The following is a 26,682-nucleotide window of genomic DNA, read 5'->3' as shown; positions in this document are numbered from 1 at the left end:
CCAAGGGAAGACAGGAAAAGAGGAAAAAAGGAATAAAGAACAGATGGGACAAACAGGAAGTGTGGGACTGCTGTTGTTTCTGATATCTTATACCTATCAGGTAAGAAATCACAAAAGGAGTAGGGAGGGGAAATAAAGCAATTTATTCAAATTGTATATTTGAACACTAAGGACTGTTTTTTTCTCCTAAAGGTAACTTAAATTTGGAATCCTTTAAAAATATGAACGATAGGTCTTCGCTTGCTTTTAAGGACAAGGAGTATATTTGTTAAGTTGAAGGAGAGTGAAAATGAAAATGGGAAAGAATATTAATAAACCACTTAACTAAGAAATGAAAAAAGAAAAAGAAATCACCAAAGGAAACACCTAAAACATTTTATATTTACCTCTCAAAAATGGAATGAGGGGGCTTCCCTGGTGGCGCAGTGGTTGAGAGTCCGCCTGCCGATGCAGGGGACACAGGTTCGTGCCCCGGTCCGGGAGGATCCCACATGCCGCGGAGCGGCTGGGCCCGTGAGCCATGGCCGCTGGGCTTGTGCGTCCGGAGCCTGTGCTCCACAATGGGAGAGGCCACAACAGTGAGAGGCCCGCGCACAGCAAAAAAAAAAAAAAAAAAAAAAAAATGGAATGAGGGCTTCCCTGGTGGCGCAGTGGTTGAGAGTCTGCCTGCCAATGCAGGGGATACGGGTTCGTGCCCCGGTCTGGGAGGATCCTGCATGCCGCAGAGTGGCTGGGCCCGTGAGCCATGGCCACTGAGCCTGCGCGTCTGGAGCCTGTGCTCCGTAACAGGAGAGGCCACAGCAGTGAGAGGCCTGCGTACCGCAAAAAAAAAAAAAAAAGGAATGAAATAAAGAATAAGTAAGCATGATATCCAGATTCCCACAGATGGAATTCAGTAGCTTTTGTTGATAACATCAACTATATTCTGATTCATTCAGCATTGAAATCAGTTTCTGTTTATCATGATAAAAGAGATTATTTTGGTTCAGAAGTGCCAGCAACCTGGCACAACTTGGATACATTTGAAGGAAGGAACAGATCAGGCAAAGGAGTGTTGGGAAAAGGAGACCTGAGGTGCTCAGTGCTGTCACATTGGGTAGTGGCATTAGAAATCAAGTGAGATTAGGATAGGCTCTGAAAGTGAAATTTAAAATCGAGCAGAGATATTCAAATTGTATCCTAGGCCAGTTAATATTTGACTATAAACTGACTGACTGTATTAACATACCTAAAGAGAAAAGGTATATCTTATAACAACCTTAATCATTGTATCAGTTAGGAATGCTTTTGACTACAGCTAACAGAATAACCTACTTACAGTAGCTTAAGCCATGAAAACTTAAAAAACTCAATTAGAAGACTGGAGGTAGCCAGTTTCCGGGCTACTTCAGCAATTAACCATGTTACAGAGGAACTGGGCTTTTAAAACTCTTCCACTCTGCCAATTATTCTCAACTCATCGCTTGAACATAAAAGGGCTGCAGTAGCTCCAAGCATCATTTCCTCACATCTGCATCCTAAACAGGGAGGGAAGGTCAGGAGCTAAAATCTTTCTCTGGCTGAGGCTCTGTCTGTTTATCTGGAAAGCAACATCTTTATTAGAATACTCCAGAAGTCTTCCCTTTATGTCTTATCAGACAGTACTGGGTAATACGGCTACCCATGGCTGCAAGGGAGGCTGGGACAGTGAGTATTTGGCACAGGGGAACAGAGATGCTATGTTTGGCCAAGATGAATTGTGATTCGTTCTTTGAGGTTGAGCACGTTGCTGCCCTGAACAAAATTGGGATGCTGTTAGCAAGGTATTAGAAGGGAATAGCTGTAGTCTGGGCAACTAAATGTATCTACTAGGATCAGTCCTGGAAGCATAGGATAAGAATCTCAGACGCCAAAATTGGCGCCTCCTGCTCTGGCACTGTAGTGGAACTAGAATACCCTGATGCAAGAACTCCAGTAGCTGAATCTTGAGATCAGTCTTTGCATATTGTGGAGATGGATAATTAAGTTTCTCCTTATTCATTCATTTAATAGATTTTTATTGAATCAGGTGTTGTTATAGACGCTGGAATTTTAGCAGTGGAAAAATCAGACAAAAATGTCCTCATGGCGCTTACATTCTAGTGAATGTGTCTTAGCTGAATGCAACTGATTCCTTGCTTATCAGTAAATTTTCTGATTACGACCGGGTTTCTCATGCCCCCCAAGCAGTCTCACATCTAATTATGAATTAAGAAATTGATATTCTTATTTCATGTATCAGTCTCTTGGTTGATGTGAGTCTTCCTAAGGACATAGATTCACCTTTAGTGAAGTGACAACTCAAGTTTCTGACTTGCACATCTCAGGGCTAGTACCTGAACCATGGTAAATTCAACAAGGCATTTCAACGCTGTGAGCCATTGTGGAAGACAGAGAGCTACACAGCTTTCTCCAGTTAATAATCCAATAGTGAATGTTTTCCCTATTTGGAATGTTTAGGCTTATTCATATGTGTGAAAGGGATACAAGAAGGAAATATTAAATTATAAACATTGAAATCTATCAAAAAAAAAAGTCCTGACCTTGAAACCATGATTTGTGCAATGTATTATGAATGAATTGGATTCAGATTCATCCTCAGGGGCTTCCCCCCCTAGTGGCGCAGTGGTTGAGAATCCGCCTGCCAATGCAGGGGATACCGGTTCAAGCCCTGGTCCGGGAAGATCCCACATGCTGCGGAGCAACTAAGCCTGTGCGCCACAACTACTGAGCCTGTGTTCTAGAGCCCACGAGCCACAACTACTGAGCCCATGTGCCATAATCACTGAAGCCTGTGCGCTTAAAGCCCATGCTCTGTAACAAGAGAAGCCACTGCAGTGAGAAGCCCATGTGCAACTACGAAGACCCAACACAGACAAAAAAAAAAAAAAAATCATCCTCAGAGGATTCAAGGTTAAAAAAATTTCCTATTCATGGACATTTAGATTGTTTCCTTTTTTCCCTCCCTGCCATTTCAAACAATGCTATTATGAACATTCTTGTATATGTCCTTGAGTACAGGAGCAGTAATTTATAGGGTACTTGCCAAGGACTGGAATGCTGGGTCAAAGCATATAATATTTGGATTCAACTTTATGAAATAGAGCCAAATTGTTCTCCAAAGTGATTCTGCCATTCACAACTTCTACCAGCAGTGAATGAGAGTTCTTAGCGCTCTCCATCCTCACCAACAGTTGGTAATTTCACTTCATGGTTTTTGCTTATCTGATGGGTATAAAATGGTATCTTACTGTGGTTTGAATTTTATTAATGTGATATTGATCTTTCCATATGTTTATTGGCCATATATTTTTTCTTCTATTGAATTGCCAATTCAAGCAAGTTCAGAATTTTTATACTTTCATGGTGAATTTTTTCTATTCTCACGTTTGTGCCTCTTTATTTTTATAGTGGTTTTTTATTTAAAGTACATTTTTTATGAAATAAATACAGCTAATACAGCTTTTTTTGGTAAGTATTTACCTGGTATGTCTTTTCTCCCAATCTTGACTTTAACGTTACTGTATTATACCGAGAACAGGCAAGTAGGAATGGTCCACCCCAGTTACAGAAAATAAGGGCCCTGTAGCCCTGGTACCAGGTTGCATCTGGTTTTGAATTTCATGCTTGTTTCTGTCCCCTTATCACTTACTGTTTCCATGGTGGACAGGACCAAGGGGTGGATGAGAATGATATGTATGTAAGGATCTAGCCAATAAATGAGACAGACTCAGATCCACCTGAAAGGATCAAATTAAATAGTAATAAGTTCTGAATCTATTTTTGCTAAAACACAGTGGAAAGGAAAGAAGTAGAAATAGAGTTTCCTTATTTACTGGCTTGAGATAGAAAAGAGTCCTGGATTAGGAAAATTAACATTCAGATATAGGATTCTGAAATGACGAATTTCAAAACATTTTGTTTACAGTATGTTGGGGAGCCATTTGATGCTAACACATCCATTAAGTTAGAACCATGTGTCATTACTTTATAATTTAGTAAAGTAAAAATTAGATGTAGAATACATTTGTCCACATGGGGAAACAAACCAGAAAGGGAGAAATATTGGCTGAAGGCTTAGAAAATGCTGAATATGTACATGAGAGGGGAACTTGAGGATTATGATTTGAGGCCTTGTGATCACCTAGTTTTCGAGATGCCTTCTCATTTCCCAGTTTGGTTCCTCTGACCGTGCAGAATCCCCTGATTCCAGCAGCGATTGCTGTTATACATGGCTGGGATCATGAGTCTACTTCCCCAGATCTACCCGCATCATCAGTTTTTCAGGGCAAGTCTGGGGTATAAGACTATGTCCTCTGGTGAAGGACACCATTCACTGTGCGTCTGGTAATAGCTATTTGGGAAGTTCTTGCTAGCCATTTTGATTTTTGGGAAAGTTACTTAATGCCTGTAAACCCTGATTTTTCCTTATCTGTAAAATGGGAATAATGGGAATACCGATCTCCTATGGTTGTTGTGAGGATTAAACAAGATAATTGAGCAATAAGTTCTCAACAAATAATATTATCCTTACTGCTATTCCCTCTTTGTTCAACAAATATTTATTATAGATTTTCAACGTGTTAGGCACTGAGGTAAGTACTCAATACATGGTAGCTATCATACTGCTATTTAGCCATTTCATCAATCCATATCATTATATAATTACAGGGTATCAGGCACTGTGCCAAGTTTAGGAGCCAGTAAATAAAGACAGAACCTTCAAGACTCTGGATAAGCTTTTCTGGTTCTACCAATGGGAATCCTCTTCTCCCTTATGAGTTCTTTGGAATTCTTCAATGATATCTTCTCTGCAGTGAAAGAGATCACTGTCAGATGCCTTCCTACAGTGTGCCAGGTTCTGGCTGACTATAGGATGGAAGAGGGGTATAAAGGATGTGAAAAGCTTTTGCTCCACATAGGCAAGTGGCAGATAACCTGCTCCTGATGGGGCTTTTGCTTTTGCTTCTCCTTTCCTTTCCTTTTCCTATCCCTATCCCTATCCCTTTCCCTTTCCTTTCCCAGAACCTAGTGTACTAGGGAAAAAGTTCTGCCGAAGTACCAGGGGAAAAACTCTACTGTAACAGGAGAAAAGAATATAGACACAGAGCAACACAGACCAGAAGAAAGTAGTGGACTTGCCTTTTTACAGCCCACAGGGGAAACGCAGCTCTTCAGCCTTCTTCCACTCCATAGCCTTCAGCTGGGTGTCAGTCATCCAGTTCCTTCTGGATGAGACAGGCCAGGGGTTAGAAAAGGATTGAGGATTTCCTTGGGCTTGAATCCTGCAAGTAAGTAGGAGGGGGGAGAAAAGAAAGAGGCCCTTACCATGGTTACAAAAAATCAGACCTTTCCCACTGCCAACATTCATGTGCTTTCAGGCGTTGTAATGTTACAAAGAGTTGCTGTCTCTTTCCTTACTAAATGCCTACTTCTGTTAATCAAGCTTTCCTAGAAGATGCCAGACCCCAAGAATAGGGATGAGAGAGGGAGGGAAAAAACAGTCCTTTATGGCAATAAGAAAAAAAGTTATTTTTAATTTAAAAACATCTCAAAGGGTTTAGATTAATGCATGGATAATAGATTGGTTAAATTAAATTTAGGATGCTGGGAGGCTAGCTTTTGAGGTTGACATTTACATGGTTCTCCCATATAATAAATCATCCTTTTTTTGTTTTTACTCTGATGGACTCAATCTTTAATTGGATGGATTGTGAATATGATCTGTAATGTGGACCCTTTTGTTTTTATGTTATGCTCTTGTGGAAGGTTCTTTAAATGCAATGCAGCTGGTTTTTGAAGCCTGGGTTAGGACTAAACCAGCCGTTGAAGGCGGGAGCATTGCTTACCATTCCTGTCCTTCCATTACTGCTTGAGAGCTGGTTTCCATCATCCAATCAGTTAAATCTTAACTAAATATTGAGAATTAACTTTGTGCTCAGACTCGAAATTTAAATGATGACTCCTGCCTTCAAGAAGCTTACAATATCATTGGAGTTCCGTGATGGACACTTTAAATAATTAAAGAAATAATACAAAGCAAAGTATAATTAAGTGATAAGTTGTCAGATACAGACTTAGTGAAATAGAAATGTAGAGAAAGTGAAAGTTAATGATTACAGGAGTCAGGAAATCCTCTTAGAAGAAGTTGGACTTCAGTTGGGCTCTGCGAATCCAGGAAGGGAGGAAAGTACTCCATGAAGAGAGTACGACATGAACAGACCAGAGAAAGAAACCAGAAAGTTCAGAGCCTTAGCTTCCTCATCTGGGAAATGAGTCAGGAAGCCAGACATGAGCCCCTGTGTGGCAGAGACTGTCGTTTTCAGTTTCGTGGCTCCAGCATCAAAGCAGTTTCTCTCATAGAGTAGGCATTTGATACGTGTGTCTTGACTTGAACAAACATGACATATGAAGGGGATGGTTTGGAGATTTGTCTACCCAGGGCCAAAGTTCATGTTAGCAAGCAATGAATCTCCCTCAGGAATCTGGGGCTTGGCTCTGAACCATCCTGAGAGAGTCACATTACTTCTCCCTGGGCGTGGAGCTAAGTCCTCTGAGAATACAGCGAAAGGATGTCTTGCTTATGCAACTCATTTCCTCTGAGGACACATAGCCCTGGTTGCCTCCAGCATAAGTTTCACCTGGGTTGGGGATGATGGTGATATTGGTAGGTTACTCAGGGAAATTGCTTGCCAGGAAATGAGCAGCTGGGCCATCGGTACATTGATACCTGACCACCTTCCATGGATGCCTTTAATTAAAATGACATTTTATTTTTTTTTAAACGATTTATTTATTAGTATTATTTTATTATTTGATTTTATTTTTGGCTGCGTTGGGTCTTAGTTGTGGCGTGTGGGCTCTTCGTTGTGGCGCGTGGGCTTCTCTCTAGTTGCGGCATGCAGGTTTTCTCTCTCTAGTTGTGGTGCACGGGCTCCAGGGCGAGTGGGCTCTGTAGTTTGTGGCACACGGGCTCTCTCGTTGAGGTGCGCGAGCTCAGTAGTTGTGGCGCGTGGGCTTCGTTGCCCCGCGGCATGTGAGATCTTAGTTCCCTGACCAGGGATCGGGTCCACGTCCCCTGCATTGGAAGGCGGATTCTTTACCACTGCACCACCAGGAAGTCCCTAAAATGACATATTTTAATTAGCCATGTATGTGTGATAATGTGAGACAGAAGAATGAACAAACACGTTTCCATTTAATTATTTGGGAAGCGTTCTTAGCCTATTTATAAAAAGTGTATTTATGAAACTGGAAAATTCAATTTAGGTTATTTAGTCTCTTTTTCTCTAAGGGAAGAACTCTCAAATGTCACCTTCTCTTGTGGCTCTACAGGCCACTATCCTGTCTCCTCACCAAGACTCCTCCAACACTGCATACCAGCAGAATGCATTATTTATATTGCTTCCTCTGAGATCTTATGGCACATTATTCACTGGAGCAGTTATCACAGTGCATTTGACCACATTTCTGTTTTTTCCTCTCTGGGTGGTGGATTCCTGGAGGTCAGGAACTCTCTCTGTTTGATCTTTGTAGCCTTAGCACCCAGCAAAGCACCTGGCATATAGTAGGTGCTTAATAAATGGATTAAATTAATATATTGGCTCTATTGGTTTTTAAAATAAATTTATTTATTTATTATATTTATTTTTGGCTGTGTTGGGTCTTCGTTGCTGTGCGCGGGCTTTCTCTAATTGCGGTGAGTGGGGGCTACACTTCGTTGTGGTGCGCGGGCTTCTCATTGCGGTGGCCTCTCGCTGCAGAGCACAGGCTCTAGGCGCGTGGGCTTCAGTAGTTGTGGCACGCGGGCTCAGTAGTTGTGGCGCACGGGCTTAGTTGCTTCGCGGCATGTGGGATCTTCCTGGACCAGGGCTCAAACCCGTGTCTCCTGCATTGGCAGGCGGATTCTTAACCACTGCGCCACCAGGGAAGCCCTCTATTGATGATTTTTTAAGAATTTAAGATAGAATTCATCAGAAAAATTCCTCCTGTTCATTATCTTGACTTTATCTGAGACTGTAAGAGCCTCTTGGCCAAGTAAAAGCTATCCCCAGAACTTGTTTTCAGGGGATTCTAAAATGATTTCTCTCCAAGAGCCTCCAGGAAAGAAAACAGCCCTGCCAACACACCTTGATTGTAGCCCACTGAGTCGTGTGTTAGACATCTGACATCCAGAACTGTAAGATAATCAATCTGTGTTGTTTTAACCCACTAAGTTTGTGGTAGTTTGTTACAGCAGCAATAGGAAGCTAATATAGTGGGTGAGGAAAATACTGTCCAAATCACATTGTTCAGGAATAATTCACTCTTGCTGTATCAGGAGTATTTTGCGTATTCCTCAGTTAATGTCATATTATATTGATTTACTTCCGTGTTCTCGCTCTCGTAGGCTGTGTGCCTCTTCTGGTGCAAGACTGTGCTTTTTTTCATATCTGTATTCTTAGTGCCTCAAACGTCATTGAATCTCTGTGTGTTTCTATAGTGACAAAGGATGAAGTGGGGAGGCACGTGGGGCGGAGACCTGTTGATGGTGGCGTCAGCATTAGGGAGGGAAATTGCGAGAACTGGCGGGGACCGGATGGGCTGACGATAGTTCTCAGCGGTGTGGGCTGGCAGGGCTGGAAGGCAGAGAATCTGCAGGTTCACTGCGGGCATGACGAGGAAGTGCTCAAAGCAGCTTGATTTCCATGGGGCTCTCGGTCCGGGAATGATTGAACAGACTTCTGAGTCTCCCGCATACGCCTCCTCAGTAGTGAACCCCTCTCTGATTCCGTCCCACCCACTCTCTCACCCAGAGTGTTTCTCAACGCTTATAGTCCCATACAGGAAGGCACAGACTTCAGTTAGAATTGGAGCAGCTCCAATCACTAAATTATTCAATTTGGGCTTCCTGCGAGTGACACTGTTTCTGTAGTTTCCCAACACTAGATTTCAGTACGTTGAGGGGCCCTGAATGTGCCCTTTAATAGCAAAACCAAACTCTGGCAGGCTTGGCCTGAGACATTTATTCTAGTACATTAAAGCAGATTGCTCTCAGTGTGTGTGTGTGTGTGTGTGTGTGTGTGTGTGTGTGTGTGTGTGTGTGTGTGGTTAAAATTAAATACAAAATGGAGACTGGACTTGAGAATTCCCTGAGCAGACAAAACCATTTAAGCCAGTAAGCTCAACTAAATCTAGCTTATTTCATGAACATAAATGAAACTTAACCTAGGTTATTTCTTGTAAATACCTCTGACAATCATAAAAAAAAAACCTTAAGTCATGGTCTTTAAAATGGTATTAGGTAATCACTTTTAACCAATCCCCTGCCATCTGGAACCCCCCATTGTAATAACCAGTCGTTGTAAACGTTAATAACTTTCTCATTTTCACTTTTTTTTCCTCTCATTTTCACTTTATAAGCCTTGCTGTAATTTAATGCCTGTGACCTTCATATCCATCTTTGATTCTGGAAGCTCCCAGTTCCTGTTTTTATATACACAACAAACTCTTACTAAATAATATTTATTGATTTGGTGGTTTTGATTATGTTATTTCTGGATTTTTGACAGTTTTCTGACATCAGAAGTGGTATCCAGAGAAGACCCTCAACAGCTCTGAGGCCAGCGAGCAGCCATGTGCTGGTACCCACTGGGCCCATTGAGCTCACCACTTTCTTGCCAACCTTGCAGTCAGCCTGAATGTTGCTCTCTTTGCATGTTGAGCTCTCGGAATTTATTGTGCATACCTGTATTCTGCTTGTTGAAGCTTCTTGGTAAGTCACCCTTCTGTCTGAAAGGGGAGAAACTTGTGATTCCCTGGGATTTAGGCAATGGTAGGATTACTGAGCTCCTCACAGATTGTTTCAGGGAATCTAGAGGAAGAGATAGGTTCCACCTCATCTAAATCTCATTCTCCTCCTCCCTTAAAAACTCTTGCTTCTTGTATGTATACCTACTATGGACCAGGATCTTGTGCCTTTCTGGCAAAATGGATGAACTTTACAAAGGATAATTTGGAATTGTAGTGGCCACTTCGGGGAAATTTTAACTTAGATAAGATAGTCCACTTTACGGGGTGCCCTTGAAAAGAGGATTGCAAACCTCTCAGAGACGATGGAAGATACTCTTTGATTGGTATGCAGAAGTTTCTAAGAGAAAAAATGACTCTAAAAATAACTTTTCTAAAAGAATCCTTACAGTGCGTGTGTGCGTGTGTGCGCACACACACACACACACACACACGCACAAAATCTTCATTAAAAAACTTTGGCCATCTGAGCAGGTAACCTTAAATTAGTCTGTCGGCCAGAAACACAATTTGGATCCAGATTCTTTTGAGTTTTGTATTATTATACCTGAGATATGGCTAAAATTAAAAACTATAAGACCTTTGTCTCTGTCTACATGTTTATGTATATCCATATATGTATGTATATTATATATATACATATATGATATTTTTTTTGGCCGCCCCGTGCAGCTTGTGGGATCTTAGTTCCCCAACCAGGGGTTGGACCCGGGCCCTTGGCAGTAAAAGCCCCGAGTCGTAACCACTGGACCTCCACGGAATTCCGATGTATATATGATATTTTTTTTTGGTTTTTTTTTTTTGCGGTACACGGGCCTCTCACTGTTGTGGCCTCTCCTGTTGTGGAGCACAGGCTCCCGACGCGCAGGCTCAGTGGCCATGGCTCACGGGCCCAGCCGCTCCGCGGTATGTGGGATCTTCCCAGACCGGTGCACGAACCCGTGTCCTCTGCATCGGCAGGCAGACTCTCAACCACTGTGCCACCAGGGAAGCCCTATATATTTTTTTAATAGATCTTTATTGGGGTATAATTGCTTCACAATACTGTGTTAGTTTCTGTTGCACAACAAAGCAAATCAGCCATATGCATACACGTGTCCCATATCCCCTCCCTCTTGAGCCTCCCTCCCACCGTCCCTATCCCACCCCTCTAGGTCACGGCGAAGCACCGAACCGATCTCCCTGTGCTATGCAGCTGCTTCCCACCAGCCAACTATTTTACATTCAGTAGTATATATACGTCTATGCTACTCTCACTTCGCCCCAGCTTCGCCCTCCCACCCCATGTCGTCAAGTCCATTTTCTATGTCTGTCACTTTATTCCTGCCCTGCAACTAGGTTCATCAGTACCATTTTTGTTTTTAGATTCCATATATATGTGTTAGCATATGGTATTTGTTTTTCTCTTTCTGACTTACTTCACTCTGTGTGACAGACTCCAGGTCCATCCCCTCACTACAAATAACTCAATTTCGTTTCTTTTTATGGCTGAGTAATATTCCATTGTATATATGTGCCATATCTTCTTTATCCATTCATCTGTTGATGGACATTTAGGTTGGCTCCATGTCCTGGCTATTGTAAATAGTGCTACAATGAACATTGTGGTACATGACTCTTTTTGAATTATGGTTTTCTCAGGGTATGTGCCCAGTAGTGGGATTGCTGGGTCATATGGTAGTTCTATTTTTAGTTTTTTAAGGAACCTCCATACTGTTCTCCATAGTGGTTGTATCCTACCAGCAGTGCAGGAGGATTCCCTTTACAGCACACCCTTTCCAGCATTTATTGTTTCTAGATATTTTGATAATGGCCATTCTGACTGGCATGAGTTGATGCCTCATTGTAGTTTTGATTTGCATATCTCTAGTAATTAGTGATGTGGAGCATCTTTTCATGTGCCTCTTGGCCATCTGTATGTCATCCTTGGTGAGATGTCTGTTTAGGTCTTCTGCCCATTTTTTAACTGAATTGTTTGTTTTTTTGATATTGAGCTAGCTCCATGAGCTCTTTGTATATTTTGGAGATTAATCCTTTGTCTGTTGTTTCATTTGCAAATATTTTCTCCCATTGTGAGGGTTGTGTTTTTGTCTTGTCTATGGTTTCCTTTGCTATGCAAAAGTTTTTAAGGTTAATTAAGTCCCATTTGTTTATTTTTGTTTTTATTTCCATTACTTTAGGAGGTGGGTCAAAAAAGATCTTGCTGTGGTTTATGTCAAAGAGTGTTTTTCCTATGTTTTCCTCTAAGAGTTTTATAGTGTCTGGTCTTACATTTAAGTCTTTAATCCATTTGGAGCTTATTTTTGTGTATGATGTTAGGTAGTGTTCTAATTTCATTCTTTTACATGTAGCTGTCCAGTTTTCCCAGCACCACTTATTGAAGAGGCTGTCTTTCCTCCATTGTATGTTCTTGCCTCCTTTGTCATAAATTAGGTGACCATAGGTGCGTGGGTTTATCTCTGGGCATTCTATTTGTACCATTGATCTATATTTCTGTTTTTGTGCCAGTACCACCATACTGTCTTGATTACTGTAGCTTTGTGGTATAGTTTGAAGTCAGGGAGCCTGATTCCTCCAACTCCGTTTTTCTTTCTCAAGATTGCTTTGGCTATTCGGGGTCTTCTGTGTTTTCATACAAATTGTAAACTTTTTAATTCTAATTCTGTGAAGAATGCCATTGGTAGTTTGGTATGGATTGTGTTGAATCTGTAGATTTCTTTGGGTAGTATAGTCATTTTCACAATATTGATTCTTCCAATCCAAGAACATGGTATATTTCTCCATCTGTTTATGTCATCTTTGACTTCTTTTATCAGTGTTTTATAGTTTTCTTAGTACAAGTCTTTTGCCTCCTTGAGCAGGTTTATTCCTAGGTATTTTATTCTTTTTGTTGTAATGGTTAATGGGAGTGTTTCCTTAATTTCTCTTTCTGATTTTTCGTTGTTGGTGTATAGGAGTGCCCGAGATTTCTGTGCAATAATTTTGTATCCTGCAACCTTACCAAATTCACTGATTAGTTCTAGTAGTTTTCTGGTGGCATCGTTAGGATTTTCTATGTATAATATCATGCCATTGGCAAACAGTGACAGTTTTACTTCTTCTTTTCCAATTTGCATTCCTTTTATTTCTTTTTCTTCTCTGATTGCTGTGGCTAGGACTTCCAAAACTATGTTGAATAAGAGTGGTGAGTGTGGACATCCTTGTCTTGTTCCTGATCTTAGTGGAAATGCTTTCAGTTTTTCACCATTGAGAATGACGTTTGCTGTGGGTTTGTCATATATTTCCTTTATTATGTTGAGGTAGGTTCCCTCTACCCATTTTCTGGAGGGTTTTTTTCATAAATGGGTGTTGAATTTTGTCAAAAGCCTTTTCTGCATCTATTGAGATGATCATATGGTTTTTTTTTTTTTGATCATATGGTTTTTATTCCTTAATTTGTTAATGTGGTGTATCACATTGATTTGCGTATATTGAAGAATGTTTGCATCCCTGGGATAAATCCCACTTGATCATGGTGTGTGATCCTTTTAATGTGCTGTTGGATTCTGTTTGCTAGTATTTTGTTGAGGATTTTTGCATCTATGTTCATCAGTGATATTGGTCTATAATTTTCTTGTTTTGCGATATCATTTACTGGTTTTGGTATCAGGGTGATGGTGGCTTCATGGAATGAATTGCTCCCTCTGCAATTTTTTGGAAGATTTTGAGAATGATCGGTGTTAGCTCTTCTCTAAATGTTTGATAGAATTTGCCTGTGAAGCCATCTCGTCCTAGACTTTTGTTTGTTGGAAGATTTTTAATTACGGTTTCAATTTCATTACTTGTGATAGGCCTGTTTATATTTTCTAATTCTTCCTGGTTCAGTCTTGGAAAATTGTACCTTTCCAAGAATTTGTCCATTTCTTCGTGGTTGTCCACTTTATTGGCATATAGTTGCTTGTAGTAGTATCTTATAATCCTTTGTATTTCTGCAGTGTCAGTTGTGATTTCTCCCTTTTCATTTCTAATTTTATTGATTTGCATCCTCTCCCTTTTTTTCTTGATGAGTCTGGCTAAGGGTTTATCAATTTTGTTTATCTGATCAAAGAACCAGCTTTTAGTTTTATTGATCTTTGCTATTGTTTTATTTGTTTCTATTTCATTTATTTCTGCTCTGATCTTTATGATTTCTTTCCTTCTACTGACTTTGGGTTTTCTTTGTTCTTCTTTCTCTAGTTGTTTTAAGTGTAGGGTTAGATTGTTTATTTGAGATTTTTCTTGTTTCTTGAGATGAGATTGTATTGCTATAAACTTCCCTCTTAGGACTGCTTTTGCTGCGTCACATAGGTTTTGGGTCGTTGTGTTTTCGTTGTCATTTGTTTCTATGTATTTTTTAATTTCTTCTTTGATTTCTTCAGTGATCTCTTGGTTATTTAGTAGTGTACTGTTTAGCCTCCGTGTATTTGTGTTTTTTTACAGTTTTTTTCATGTAATTGATTTCCAATCTAATAGCGTTGTGGTCAGAAAAGATGCTTGATATGATTTCAATATTCTTAAATTTTCCAAGATTTGATTTGTGACCCAAAATGTGATCTATCCTGAAGAATGTTCCATGTGCGCTTGAGAAGAAAGTGTATTCTGCCACTTTTGGGTGGAATGTTCTATAAATATCAGTTAGATCTATCTGGTCTATTGTATCATTTAAAGCTTGTGCTTCCTTATTTATTTTCCGTTTGGATGATCTGTCCATTGGTGTAAGTGGGGTGTTAAGGTACCCTACTATTACTGTGTTACTGTTGATTTCTCCTTTCCTGGTTGTTAGCATTTGCCTTATGTATTGAGGTGCTCCTATGTTGGGTGCATAAACATTTATAATTGTTATATCTTCTTCTTGGATTGATCCTTTGATCATTATGTAGTGTCCCTCCTTGTCTCTTGTAGCAGACTTTATTTTAAAGTCTATTTTATCTGATATGAGTATTGCTACTCCAGGTTTCTTTTGATTTCCATTTGCATGGAATATCTTTTTCCATCCCTTCATGTTCAGTTTGTATGTGTCCCTAGGTCTGAAGTGGGTCTCTTGGAGACAGCATATATATGGGTCTTGTTTTTGTATCCATTCAGCCAGTCTGTGTCTTTTCATTGGGGCATTTAATCCATTTACATTCAAGGTTATTATCGGTACGTATGTTCCTATTACCGTTTTCTTAGTTGTTTTGGGTTGGTTTTTGTGGGTCTTTCTCTTCTCTTGTGTTTCCCCCTTTGAGAAGTTTCTTTAGCATTTGCAGTAAAGACGGTTTGGTGGTGCTGAATTCTCTTAGCTTTTGCTTGTCTGAAAAGCTTTTGACTTCTCCGTCAAATCTGAATGAGATCCTTGCTGGCTAGAGTAATCTTGGTTGTAGCTTTTTCTCTTTCATCACTTTAAGTATATCCTGCCACTCCCTTCTGGCCTATAGAGTTTCCACTGAAAAGCCCACTGATAACTTATAGGGATTCCTTTGTATATTATGTTTTGTTTTTCCCTTGCTGCTTTTAATATATTTTCTTTGAGTTTAATTTTTATTAGTTTGATTAATATGTGTCTTGGTGTGTTTTTCCTAGGGTTTATCCTATATGGCACTCTCTGTGCTTCCTAGACCTGAATGACTATTTTCTCTCCCATGTTAAGGAAGTTTTCAGCTATAATCTCTTCAAATATTTTCTCAGGCCCTTTCTTTTTCTCCTCTTCTTTTGGGACCCCTATAATTCGAATGTTCGCACATTTATTGTTGTCCCAGAGGTCTCTGAAACTGTCTTCAATTCTTTTCATTCTTTTTTCTTTAGTTTGCTCCTTGGCAGTTATTTCCACCATTTTGTCTTCCAGCTCACTTATTTGTTCTTCTGCCTCAGTTTTTCTGTTATTGATTCCTTCTAGTGTATTTTTCATTTCAGTCATTATGTTGTTCATCTCTGTTTGTTTGTTCTTTAGTTCTTCTAGATCTGTGTTAAACATTTCTTGTATTTTCTCAATCCATGCCTCCATTCTATTTCTGAGATTCTGGATTATCTTTACTATCATTACTCTGAATTCTTTTTCAGGTAGATTGCCTATTTCCTCTTCATTTATTTGGTCTTGTAGGTTTTTACCTTGCTCCTTCATCTGTGATATTTTTTTTTGCCGTGTCTCTCTTTTTTTTTTTTTTTTATGAGTGGGATTGTGTTCCTGTCTTACGGGTTGTTTGGCCTGAGGTTTCCAACTCTGGGGTTTGTAGGCTCTTGGGTAGAGATGGGTCTTGGTGCTGAGATGAGGAACTCTGTGAGACCTCACTCCAAAGAATATTCCCTGGGGTCTGAGGTTCTCTGTTAGTCCAGTGGTTTGGACTCGGAGCTCCCACCGCAGGAGCTTAGGCCCAATTCTGGGCTCATGAACCAAGATCCCGCAAGCCACCTGGAGCGGCAGAAAAAGCAAAAAACAAAAAAACCCCCAATAACAAAGTGAAATATAAAATTAGACTAGGAAACTAACAGATATGTTATGAAGAATATAAAAATAAAAATATAGATGAATCAACAACCGGAAAGAACTACAGTACCACAATAGTAAAAAAGAGGAGGAGGGGGAAGAAAAGGTGGGGGAAGGCCTTGGCTGTGGAGGGCAGGGCCTAAGCAAGGGTGAGGTTTGGGTGGTGGGCAGGGCCAATGCTCAGGACCCACAGGGCTGGAAAAGGCCTTGGGGGCTGTGGAGATTGGGGCTTAGGATCAAGGAACAGAAGGGGCCCAGGTGTGTCCCACCAACCCCTGGTCTCAGAGGGCAGGGGACCTCACCTAGGAGCCCAGCAGGCTTCCTGGGCTCGAGTGGGTGGTGTAAACGCCCTCCTGTCCTGCTTCTCCGGTCTGGGAGGGCCCCTACTGCCTGCTTCTCCTGATCTCCCTGGCCTCAGGGGCACTGATTCTGTCTGGCTTCCACTTCTCCTCCCTGCTCAGTACCCCTACGTCCTACTGGTTCACTTTGGGGTTCCTCCTGTCTCCTTGCGGGACTCCCCACCAGCGGCCGGCAGGCGCCCTAGTTGTGGGGAGACGCTAACTCTACATCTTCCCACACTGCCATCTTGACTCTGCCCCTGATATTTTAAAAAGAATTCTACTTAGTTAGCTTAAAGAGAAATAAGTGCCTGTATAAATTAAATATTCCTAAAACTCTCAGAAATGGAAACTCTAATCCAACTGTTTTCAAGTTCACATGATCAGGATAATCTTTGTTAAATAAAAGTCAGTTTAAGTTTGTTGGTTTAATAAAAACAGCCTTGTCTTTGGAATTGTCAATACTAAATGTAATGCAAACATATAACTTTTTCTACCTTGGTTTATTTGTCAAATAGGCTCATGCTATCTTTATGTTACAAAATAACTTAAGGGCTTCCCTGGTGGCGCAGTGGTTGAGAGTCCGCCTGCCGATGCAGGGGACACGGGTTCGTGCCCTGGTCGGGGAAGATCCCACATGCCAGAGCGGCTGGGCCCGTGAGCCATGGCCGCTGAGCCTGCACATACGGAGCCTGTGCTCTGCAACGGGAGAGGCTACAACAGTGAGAGACCCGCATACCGCAAAACAAAAACAAACAAACAAACAAAAAACAAAAAACAATAACTTAAGATGATGGCTAGCTGTTTGATGGCTAATCTAAGCATAATTGTTAAAAACAAGTAATTTAAATAAATGTAAATAAAATAAAAGTTTATACTAAGCTAAACTAAATAATGAACATTTATTCTCTAGATCATTTCCAAATAAGATAATTTACTGAGACATTGATCACTAAACATAAATTTAAATTTATTTATTTTTCTTAATTTTTACAGAGACAAAGATATTTGGGTCTATTAATAAATATGTCTTTTGCCACATTAAAACCACATTAAATATTGTACTATGAAAAACGTGTTTCTGAAAAATATAAGTTTTTACAATTATGTATTTATAAATTTGCTAATTTACTATAGGGTGCTAATATATGATAGATAGTTCACTGCTGCCTGCTTTGTAATTTTCATATGTAAAAATAGAGCTACTAGAAACAATAAACAGTGAAGGAAAACAACTTTGTATACAAAGAAAGGGAAGAAAATTGGATTTAAAAAAATATCAGTAGAGATTTATTTCATTTCTTCATAAAAAACAACTCCATAAAATATTTGAATAAAAAAGGAACGAACAGTTTTCAGTAAGTGTTTGCATATTTTTTCTACATACTTCCTTCTCCCTTCAGATTCCAAAAACAGAGTAGAACTGAGACATTCTTAATGTTGTCACAGCTACATAGCCTTTAATTCTGTTAACAGAACTTCTATTCATTCTCCATAAAGCCCCTGAATATCTAGCATTAGGAAATTAATAAACTCATTGGTCTAAACCCGAGGATACAAACCCCTAACAAGTGCCAAAGCACTCATTCATTATGAGACTGGCTCTTCCGTTTCCTTGCTAAGGATGTAGAGGTATGTTCTACATCCTGAAAATAATAGACTGAGTTTACATGGCATGGATACGAGCAATAGTTACTGCACAAGTGAATAGGACACAAAACCACCTGAGCTGGTTGTTTAGTGTATTTTAGGGAGAGGAGCTGATGTCTGGTTTTCTCTTTCCCTCTAACTCTTCTCTTTGACAACCAACAGCACATGAACATTATTTGTTAGACTATTCTGCCCTGCAGTTTTGTACTTTGATTCAAAGAAATGAAAACTGACATTGCTCTCCCTCACATTGATTGGAAGAAATCAATATAATAGTGAAATATTGCTGATTCTAGGGATATGGAACATCAAAGTGATCCTTATTATGAGGTTTGAACTTGTAATTTTAAAAAATTGTAGTTGATTTACAATAAAATGTATTTTCATATGAGGAGTATGCAAGGAATATAGGATGTGTTTTTGTTAAGGAGAAAGAGAGTAATGTGTAAAATAAAATGACTTTTTTTTTTCAGAAGATGAAAGGAAAAAGAAGAAGGCAAAACCTTAATGAATATAGAAAGATGCAAAAGGTTTGTGGAAGAGAAATTTTATGTTGTGAGGTCACAGCTGGCTAAAATTGAATAGATTTATTTACAAGGATTTTTAAAATGAGCCCAGTAATGTACTGATACAAAACTAGAGTTTAATTTTCTCTCTGTTAAAATCACAAAATTTCTTAGATTATTGGTCTGTTCTTAATAAAATATTATAAAAGGTTTTTCTTTACCTTTAATGTAATCTGCCTAGGAAACAAGGATTCCGTGTCATGGGAAATATTTCCTGTGTTCCACATTGTCTTTATCAGATCTTTAATTAGGAAAACTGAGTTTTTTCAATTTTAAGAGCTAAGGTTTTTTACAACTATATAACTTCCTATATTTGCCTTTGAAATCTTTCAGTTATCACTTTGGTGAACAGATAACTTACACTCCTAATTGATCAAGGGTTTCAAATCTTTTGACATTTTTAACAAACTTCCCCAAATCAAATTCTGAATGAAGTCTTTTTGACCTCAAACTAACTTTGGAATTTTCCAGAGGGCCCCTGGAAGTTCTGAAAAAATTTGCTCTTTCTCCTTATAAAAGAGAAATCTCAGTTTATTGAGGCTTATTTGATATTAAATTGCATGGCAAACATTGTCAAATAAAAAGTAATGTTTGACCTTCTTAGATTATATTTACATAGTATATATTATTAATGTGTGTTCTAGAAATTATATGAAATTCCTAAAAACCTGATATGTCCTTGTATAATGTTATCAGTCAAAATTCCAGTGATTATTTTATAATATTGTATGTCACAAAATAATAATTTGGGCATCATTTTTTGGTGAATTCTGACTAGATCTTTAACCATGGATGTTTTTAAGTCTTTTGTCACAGTTATTGTTTTACTCTTGATTCCTCTCTGAAAGCACTTGTAATCATCTACAGGCAAAATGCTTCATCTTCAAAGAGATTTATGGAAAATATATTAACAAGTACTCTAGAATACAAGTTTCTGATAACTTTAAGATCATGACACTGAACTGGGTAAGAATTTCTAAGACTCTACTGGAAAAGTGATTGATTCATAAAGCTACTAACCCAAGATGAAGCAAAACAAAAATTAATTACAGGAGACTGAATGAACTGATGAAGATGATTATAACTTTTATGACTTCATTTTAAATATTGCTGGTTGTTTAATGTTTTGTTTTCCAGATTTAAAGGACTCCTTTTGCTCCTCTCTTTTAAGCTATTAATATTTATAACTTGACAGCAATTTGAGAAAGTATACTTTTGTAAACAAAATTTGAAACATTTATCTTTTTCTCCCTACCTAATCCCTCCAGAATTCAGGAACTCTTATTAAATACTCTTCTTTTCATGACAATATATGTTTTTATATAAACTCAATAAGAATTTGTTCTTCTTGTAGCAGGACACAAGTAAACAAGTCCTTAGCTTGGCTTCTTAGCCTAAAGAGACTTTAAAGGTCTAATCTGAAATTCTTTATTACCAGGCAATTTTAAAGAACTAAAGTTGACTTTATGGAGCCAGTAAAGCCCCTTGGATATTACCAAGGCTTTGACCAAAATCTCATATTTGAGAATCTGCATAGAATTACTATTCTTACTACATTTATGTAAATAATCTATCCAAGTTTAATAAGATGACTTATAAACAAATTAGTTTCACTATAAGTATTTTGACAAAAGTGGGATGACTATGGAAAAAATTGTTTCACTAGAAAACTATGGTTATCATGGTATCTCTCCTACCAGGTAAGTATAGAAAAGTATGGTGTATTCATTATCAAATTCTAGTCCTGTTAATTGTCTTTGAGGTTTCGTTATCTACTTGTAAACTTCAGAGAAATCACCACAATAGATCATGTACGGACAACCTTCATGCTTGTTGCTGTAAAGGCTGCTCAAGAAAGTTCAGTAGAATACTTGATGACATCAAAGACAGTTAAGCTGCAAACCAGGAAAATCCACAGATTGAAACTGCCATCCTTATTCCACTCCCTAAAGATGCTTCGAATTCAAATCTAGAAATGTTCTCAATTGGCTGCTCTCCAAACTCAGAAACTGAATTTATAATTTGCTCGAACTGTTAACCCTTGTTTTTCTTTTATTTCCATAGAAATGCGTCTTATTAAATTACCTTATTGCTCACATCGTATAGAGGCCTAACTTAGGTGGAGGCACACCTGCAGTACCACCTCCTGAACTAAAATATCCTCATGTTCATCCTGTCCTAGGTAATCATGAGGATATATGATTGCTAATACATCACGTTGTGCGTATGTTAAAAAAATATATTATATATATATATATATATATATATATATATATAAAATATGTGTATATATAGGTAAAGCCTGAATTTGATTACAGCCCATTCGAGTTATCTAGTTGGTTAGATCTTAGCTTCTGGGATTCTCTGCCCTTGAGAATTTTTAAAATTCTTGGCTACTATTCTGATTATAGTCATCGTGTTAACCTTTCTAGTGCATTGTATCCTCCCAAGGGTTTTAAATGCCTTTTGCTGGCCTCTCATACACCAAATGACATCCATCAGGATTAGACAACCTGAAGAACTCAGTGATCTAACTTCCCATGTCTATGATGATGCAGCTGTTGGTAACAGCAACTACATGACCCTCCATCCTGTTGACTCAACTATTGGAAACAATGAACGTGTGATTCTTTAGCCTGGCTGTATCAACAGTGGTTACCAAGAGTAATGCTAAACTAGTCGGCCACACCCTTAGCTTGCTGAGATAATGACCAGAAAGGGGGGAATTGCTAAACATAACAAAAGGGAGACCAAACCTGAGGCTTCCCTGGGCAGACAAAACCATGCAAGCCACGGAAGCAAAACTAAGTTTAGATTATTTCATGAACATAAGCAAAACTTAGGTTATTTCTTTTTTTCTTTTGCGGTATGCGGGCCTCTCACTGTTGTGGCTTCTCCTGCTGCGGAGCACAGGCTCCGGATGCGCAGGCCCAGCGGCCATGGCTCACGGGCCCAGCCGCTCCGCAGCATGTGGGATCTTCCCGGACCGGGGCACGAACCCGTGTCCCCTGCATCGGCAGGTGGACTCTCAACCACTGCGCCACCAGGGAAGCCCCCTTAGGTTATTTCTTATAAATGCCTCTGACAGTCATAATAAAACTTAAGTCATCTTCCTAAAAATGGTATAAGAGAATCACTTTTAACCAATCTCCTGCCATCTGGAACCCCCATTGTAATAACGAGTCATTGTAAACGTTAATAACTTTCTCATTTTCACTTTATAAACTATCCTTTAATTTCATGCCCATGAGCTTCATATCAATCTTTGAATTTGGAAGCTCCCAGTTTGAGAGCTAAATACTATTTATTGATTTGGTGGTTTTAGTTGTGCCATTTTTTACGGTATCTATATATCTATATCTATGTCTTTATCTATACCTATACCTCCTCAGGGAGATATATATATCTCCTCAGGGAATTTTTACAGTAACTGCTAGGGCCAGGGTGAGGGAGATGCAAGAGCCTGAGCAATACATGGGGAATAACTGTGGGTTATAATAGGAACTGGAGTCAAGGAAAAAATGGCCACTTTGAAGAGCCTTTTTCGGAGTAAAACAAGGATCTTTCTTCTCTCCAGGCTTGGTTTTTTCATCTCCACAGACGAGGCCAGACAGAAGCCATATGTGGTGTCCTGTGCAGTGTGCTAATGAGTTACTTATATAAACAGAACAAAGCAGTCTAGCAATCCCATAAAGATCACATATACCGATAAACCAGCTAGAATAATGCCACTGTTTCTGAAGATAAAGTCAACTAATACTAATGGCACCATCCTGTCTTTGTGTGGCCCCATCTCCAAATAGCACAAGATACAAATTTATACCCGAAAACGTGTTATGTAAATTCAAACAACCAGCATGATTTTAATGTCTATAAAATATACAAATCCTCATCGTAAAGTCAGTTTCGAAAGCTTGCGGGCACTCTGAAGCATGTGCTTCTGCAGAGATAGTGAAGTATGTTTATAGCTTTGTTCCCTCAATGGCTATGCATCCTGGTGCAGCTGTAATTGTATCAGAGGTTCTTGTTGATTTTCCTTGGGCTGAGGAATGGCAGGGTTGGCTCCTACGCTGGCCCAGCTGAATGGGCTGCCTTGGGGTCTGAAGGGAGGCTCTATTTCCCAGCTAGGATGGTAGCAGTTGGGGTGGTGTGAAAAAAATGATGGAAAGTGGGTGGGCAAGAGAATGGAGAGAAATAGGATGCAGAGGGAGGAACGAATGGAAGAGAACTGAATTTGTTGGAGAAAGTGGATGAAGTGGGAGGGAGGGTGGCCATGACAAGGTGAAGAATGATCAGAAGATTAGGCGTGGGTAGGAGAGTTGCCCACTGAAATTTTACCTTTTAAGTCCTATTTTATTGAAAGAGACATCTTTATTGAAGAGGACACCCTGAGATGAAGATGTCCTATCCTAAAGAAACCCTCTGATCCCATGTCACTAACAGTATGACATGTTTTACATGTTTGCCATTTTTAAGCAAGAGGAAATTGTTAGAGGAAAAAGAGCACTGCTAAAGATATAAAACCTTTCAACACTTGGATTTGATGAGCAGTCATAAAGGTGGAGCTGAGGAAAGGTAAGGAAAGTGATAAAAAATCACCACTCTTTTGAAATTTCCTAGCCTGGGTTTTACTTCTGTTGGAACAAGTGGATATAATACTAAGCATTTTCATGTAACAGCTCACTAGTCTTTCAGGTTTAGGGAGAAAATCACCTTTCCATTGTTTCCTCCTCCCCCTCACAACTTTATTTTGTATAATCTCTAGTCTGGGAAATAAGCTATTTTTTAAAAAGTGGTTTCTCTATCCTAATGAAATAATAGCATGAATCAATTTGTTTGAAAGTTGATGACAGTTTTCCAACAACATTTTCTACCTGAATTAGATATCCAAAAGTATGTATGGTTTAGCAGCCCAAGGATGCTTACTAGATACTTTTCACTCTTAATGCTAGGTTGAACTGATAACGTATTGTTAGGTTTTGTTATTTGTTATGATTCTTCTACTTGTAATAATAATGACATTCATAATGTCTTATGTATCTGTCAGTGTATGATGAGGTGTCTTTGATTTTAATGATACATTTGATACCATTTCTGTTACCCTGAGACCATTTCAGAATAGAACTAACGGAGAATAACAACAAACAGGTGGGGTGGACAATCTATTATTCAGGACAGTGATCCTCACCACCATACAACTGTTGCATGTTTCCTGGCCTGATTTTGTGACCACTTTCCTTTCTATCCCTGCTGTCCAAAATTTGGTGTAGCATATACCACACTTACAACCCCACTACCACCACACACATAGAAATCAGGGTTGCTAAGCTGTTTTAAGAATTTTACTCATGCTGCCAACTGAGATAATTGTAGACATGTGGTTGAATGCTGGGCTGGCTGGGTTTTAGCAGGGGTTCCCTGAGGTTAGAACTAAGGTAAGTGGGCTAAGTGATGAGATCATTTTTTTTCTCTTTAAATAACATCTGGGACTTCCCTGGTGGTGCAGTGGTTAAGAATAGCCTGCCAATGCAGGGGACACGGGTTCAAGCCCTGGTCTGGGAAGATCCCACGTGCTGCAGAGCAACTAAGCCCGTGCGTCACAACTACTGAACCTGCGCTCTACAGCCCGCGAGCCACAAATACTGAAGCCCATGCACCTAGAGCTCGTGCTCCGCAACAAGAGAAGCCACCGCAATGAGAAGTCCGCGCACCACAATGACGAAGAGTAGCCCCTGCTCGCCGCAACTAGAGAAATCCGGTGCGCAGCAACGAAGACCCAACACAGCCAAAAAGAAAATATAAAATAAATAAATAACATCTGCAGTGGGACATCTGTGGGGTTGGTTGCTCTGTACTCCTTTTCTAAGGAGTGCTGCATATTCCCCTCTGAGAGGCTACTTATGGAAATAGCCATACTAGTAGATGGTGACCTGTCCATGGGCCTGGGTAAGGAGGTTCCTGGTAAGTCAAATGGGCCAATCACATCACCTTGCCCTGCTGCCACAGTTGACCTGTCCAGGGGTGTGTACCTGATCCCACCTGGGCCAATGAATCTCTTTTCAGGACTTTTTGTATTTGGGATACAGATTTTTGGGTCAGTCTCCAAGCACGTGGATGTGTCTGCGATTGTAAAATGTGAAGTTCAGGAGATGCTTTGGCCATGTGGAGGAAGCCATTATTCAGAAAAAAAAGAATGAAGCCAGTATGCAAAGTATAGCAAAGATAAATGATGGAGAAGAGGCATCTTCATGGCATTGAGTCCCTGGTTCTAGCTGTTCCAGCCAACATTGACACTGTTTATACCCTGATTATACTGATGAGAATGTGTCTGGCTGGAAGGTGACTTGATTGCACAAAATTACAAGCTACCCCTACGTATCATTACACCAGCTATGTAACCTAAAAAATTCTCTTGAACTTAATTTTTTTCCCTGAACCTACTATTGCCTCAACCGAAAGTTCGAGTAAAAACCAACCAAAAAGTGTAATTTGATAAAATATTTATTGCACTGTGTTAGGTGTGGTAGAGTATAAGGAAGTATTATTACCAAACCAAACCTGGGTCTGCTCACCTGACTCATGGTAAAGCCAATCTACTGACACCGGGTTGTGGTGAAGGAAAGTATAGTGTTTATTGCAAGGCGCCCAAAGTGGGGTCAAGCAACGAGATAGGGCAGCTCGTGCTCAAAAGGCCCGAACTCCCTGATGGCTTTCGGGGAAGGGCTTTTAAAGGCCATATTATAGGTGAGGATTGTAGGGGGCCTGATCATCTTGTGGACATTCTTCTGATTGGTTGGCGGTGAGGTAACAGGGTGGTATTTTGGGAGTTAAAAGTCATCAACCTTCTGGTTCCAGCTGGTCTGGGGTCTACGTGCTTATGGGCAGCATGCAGTAAACTTCTTCCACCTGGTGTGAGTTTCAGTGTCTGCCAAACAAATCAAGGACGTGGCTCAGGATATTGTCTATAGCTCTTGAGGAGGAGCTAAAGGTCCTTGACTTTGCTTTATGGCTAAATTATTATTATTTTGTCTTGCTTGACTGTTTTCCCTTTGTTTCTGTATCTTCTCACTTCTCTGAGTAAATTTGCTTCATAGAACTTGGGGAAGGCCTAGGAGGCTAAAGCTTTTCTATAAACGAGAGGCAGGAGATATGGTGGGGGAAGGGGGAATCTGTACCTGGGAAGGCCCTGTGGGGTACTGCTCAGTTTCCGTATAGCCGCCACAAAACAAAACAAAACCGTCAATCATAAGGTATGGACAACATGAATTGAAGGCGAGATCTCTGCAGGCCAAAAGGACAGTCTTCTGGATGTGGGACTGATAAAAGCAGGGAAAGTTAGGTGGTGAGGAAAGAGGAAGCCAAAGACCGTGCTCCATTTGTAATTCATAAAGTGATTTTTTTAAAAAGCCAGCTTAATTAAAATTGACAAACTTTTAGTAAGCATGGAGTATCAAAAAACATACGGTATCAACCCTGCCTTTTAGGAAATTACCATCTTCAAGGACAAAGCAAGACGGGCATGTATTCTGGAAAGGTCCCCCCTCATTACCTTATTTTATTTCCTCCTTAGACCACTTTATCACGTTTGAAACGATATAATTTGCCAACTTGCTTGCTGACTTGTTTTCCTTCCCTATAAGGTAAGCCCCCTAAGGGCAGGGAGTTTTGTCTGTTTTGTTGCATCTCCAGAATCTACAGCGTCTTGCGCACTGCAAACAGCTGAATAAGAATTCGTTGAATGAAATGGAGAATCAGATCCTAGGGTAAAAATCATCTTAACTTTTCGGCCTTGAATCTCTCTGGGCGGGCCAAGATCTCCAACTGTCAAACACTAGGGGGC

The 26,682-nt window shown here is 39.8% G+C and overlaps 1 long non-coding RNA gene across 1 annotated transcript in view; it reads left to right on the top strand.

The window, feature by feature from the left end:
* LOC116746971 overlaps positions 1-24,360 on the top strand; it is a 35,624-nt gene extending 11,264 nt beyond the window's left edge. The window contains exons 3-4 of the long non-coding RNA XR_004347933.1: positions 9,570-9,772; positions 18,750-24,360. This is a non-coding gene — a long non-coding RNA (uncharacterized LOC116746971). The remainder of the gene's footprint in view (positions 1-9,569; positions 9,773-18,749) is intronic.
* The last annotated feature ends 2,322 nt before the right edge of the window (positions 24,361-26,682 follow it).

This window comes from Phocoena sinus, chromosome X (genome assembly GCF_008692025.1).
Source record: "Phocoena sinus isolate mPhoSin1 chromosome X, mPhoSin1.pri, whole genome shotgun sequence".
Taxonomy (NCBI): Eukaryota; Metazoa; Chordata; class Mammalia; order Artiodactyla; family Phocoenidae; genus Phocoena; species Phocoena sinus.
This window is presented reverse-complemented; position numbering and strand designations above follow the sequence as displayed.